At 43.7% G+C, this 3,198-nt stretch overlaps 1 protein-coding gene across 1 annotated transcript in view; it reads left to right on the plus strand.

Moving 5' to 3' along the window:
• Positions 1 to 3,198, plus strand: part of SYCE1 (synaptonemal complex central element protein 1) — a 19,758-nt gene that overhangs the window by 758 nt on the left and 15,802 nt on the right. The gene's annotated exons all lie outside the window — the stretch shown is intronic.

Here is a 3,198-nt window from a genome sequence, read left to right on the forward strand (position 1 = left end):
GCGCGCCCCGGAGACAGCCCCGGGGTGGGGACAGATGCACACGCAGGTGACAGCCCCCGACTGGGGATGGATGCGCGCCCCGGAGACAGCCCCGGGCTGGGCACGGATGCAACCCCCGTGACAGCCCGCGACTGGAGACGGATGTGCACACGTCCCTTGTATGAACACCCCCATGGCTAAGGCCGCACCGAAGGAGCCTTTCAGTAAGGCTGTTTCGAGTGCCTCTAATCAACTAGTAGCTGAATCAGCTCCACTAGTGTCTTAGCTTGGGCTGCTCTAACGGAAACACCAGAGCCCAGATGGCCCTATAGACTACAGAATGTTCTTTCTCATGGTTCTGGAGGCTGGAAGTCTTAAGACACAGGCACCAGCAGACATAGTGTCTGGTGAAGACCAGCTCCTGTTTTCTGGATGACCTCTTCTGGCTGTGTCCTCACAGGGAGGAAGGGGCAGGCAGTTCTGGAGGTCCCTTTTATAAAGGCACTCCATCCACCATCATGACCCAGTCACCTCCCAAAGCCCCATCTCCTAACACGGTCACATCAGGCCATAGTATTTCTTTCTTCTTCTTCTTCTTCTTTTTTTTTTTTAAGATTTTATTTATTTCTGAGAGAGAGAGAGAGCACAAGCAGGGGGAGCGGCAGAGGCAGAGAAGCAGGCTTCCCGCTGAGCAAGGAGCCCGATGTGGGACTTGATCCCAGGACCCCGGGATCATGACCTGAACGAAAGGCAGACACTTAACCAACTGAGCCACCCAGGTGTCTCCAGACCATACTATTTCAACACATGTTGCACTGTGGTTACTGCCTACTTCTGCACCTCACACGGGTATTATGGGGTAATGAAGCATTGCCTGCAACTCATTCGCCAGGTTCAGAAATGTTAGCTAATGGGGCATAGGAGCTATGTATCCTATTTCCACAACATTTTAGTAAATTTGAAATTATTTTGAAATAAAAAGTAAAACTAGGGGGCTCATACTACACAGGCTATTTTGTGCCCTGGATTTTTTGTTACCAAGACATTAGTTGCCTCATTGAACAGATATTTATTGCCTGTCTGTGCCTTACCTTGTGGCGAGCACTAGACGTACAATAGAGAATAAAAACAGTGCAGCGGACTGCCTGGTCTATTAATAGTAGCACCTGAGAAAATGTTGCCCAAACAAAATAATCATTTTGGGGTCACTCAGAGAAATTTATTAATTTTAAAAAATAGAACCATATGCAAAAGTGTGTATAGTGTAAAGTAGACATTCTCTTTCTTGTCCTTCCAGTCATGCCCTCCAGAGGTGACTGCTTTTGATTTTTTTTTTTTTTTTTGGTGATTCTGGCCAGAAGTTATCTAGACTTGGTATGCATATATCTGTAGACTGACAAGTATATATTTCACCTCTTTTTGTAGCCATATGGGATTCTCTATACACCATTTTTCACTTTCATTTATTCTTTCTAGGGTCTCTTTCCATGTTAATACATACGAATCTACCTCCTCTTCAAAGGCTACACAGCATTTTGTTGTGGAGATGAATCATAAATTCTCAACTGATGGGCATTGAAGTTTCCCACTTTTGACGTAACAAATATTGCTTCAGTGTCCTTTAACGTGCCTTTTGCATATTTAACCAAGTATAACTCACACATAAATTTCTAGAACTGGAATTAAGTCTTCAAAATGTTGATAGCCCTCCAAAAGGTCACATCCATCTCCACAGTCTTACCAGTGTGTATGAGTTTCCCCACATGATCTCACTGACCATTGACAGATTTATTAATCTTTACCAGATAGGTACAATATGTTATTTTTAGCTCATTAATTATGACTGAGATTGTACAGCTTTTCTTTTTTTTTTAATTTTTTATTGTTATGTTAATCACCATATATTACATCATTAGTTTTTGGTGCAGTGTTCCATGATTCATTGTTTGTTCATAACACCCAGTGCTCCATGCAGAACGTGCCCTCCTCAATACCCATCACCAGGCTAACCGATCCCCCTACCCCCCTCCCCTCTAGAACCCTCAGTTTGTTTTTCAGAGTCCATCATCTCTCATGGTTCGTCTCCCCCTCTGACATACTCCCCTTTTCTTCCTCTCCTGTTATCTTCTTCTTTTCCTTTTTTCTTAAAATATGTTGCGTTATTTGTTTCAGAAGTACAGATCTGTGATTCAACAGTCTTGCACAATTCACAGCGCTCACCGTAGCACATACCCTCCCCAGTGTCTATCACCCAGCCACCCCATCCCTTCCACCCCCAACCACTCCAGTAACACTCAGTTTGTTTCCTGAGATTAAGAATTCCTCATATCAGTGAGGTCATGTGATACATGTATTTCTCTGATTGACTTATTTCACTCAGCATAACACCCTCCAGTTCCATCCACGTCATTGCAAATGGCAAGATCTCATTCCTTTTGATGGCTGCATAATATTCCATTGTGTATATATACCACATCTTCTTTATCCATTCATTTGTCAATGGGCATCTTGGCTCTTTCCACAGTTTGGCTATTGTGGACATTGCTGCTATAAACATTGGGGTGCACGTACCCCTTCGGGTCCCTACATTTGTATCTTTGTGGTAAATACCCAGTAGTGCAATTGCTGGATCGAACGGTAGCTCTAATTTCAACTGTTTGAGGAACCTCCATACTGTTTTCCAGAGTGGTTGCACCAGCTTGCATTCCCACCAACAGCGTAGGAGGGTTCCCCTTTCTCCACATCCCCGCCAACATCTGTCGTTCCCTGACTTGTTAATTTTAGCCATTCTGACGGGTGTGAGGTGGTATCTCATTGAGGTTTTGATTTGGATTTCCCTGATGCCGAGCGATGTTGAGCACTTTATCATGTGCCTGTTGGCCATTTGGATGTCTTCTTTGGAGAAATGTCTGTTCATGTCTTCTGCCCATTTCCTGATTGGATTATTTGTTCTTTGGGTGTTGAGTTTGATAAGTTCTTTATAGATTTTGGATACTAGCCCTTTATCTGATATGTCATTTGCAAATATTTTCTCCCATTCTGTCGGTTGTCTTTTGGTTTTGTGGACTGTTTCTTTTGCTGTACAAAAGCTTTTTATCTTGATGAAATCCCAATAGTTCATTTTTGCCCTGGCTTCCCGTGCCTTTGGTGATGTTTCTAGGAAGAAGTTGCTGCGGCTAAGGTCGAAAAGGTTGCTACCTGTGTTCTCCTTTAGGATTT

This window comes from Callorhinus ursinus, unplaced genomic scaffold (genome assembly GCF_003265705.2).
Source record: "Callorhinus ursinus isolate GAN/ISIS: 27379988/994484 unplaced genomic scaffold, GSC_fseal_2.0 scaffold58, whole genome shotgun sequence".
In the NCBI taxonomy this organism is placed as follows: Eukaryota; Metazoa; Chordata; class Mammalia; order Carnivora; family Otariidae; genus Callorhinus; species Callorhinus ursinus.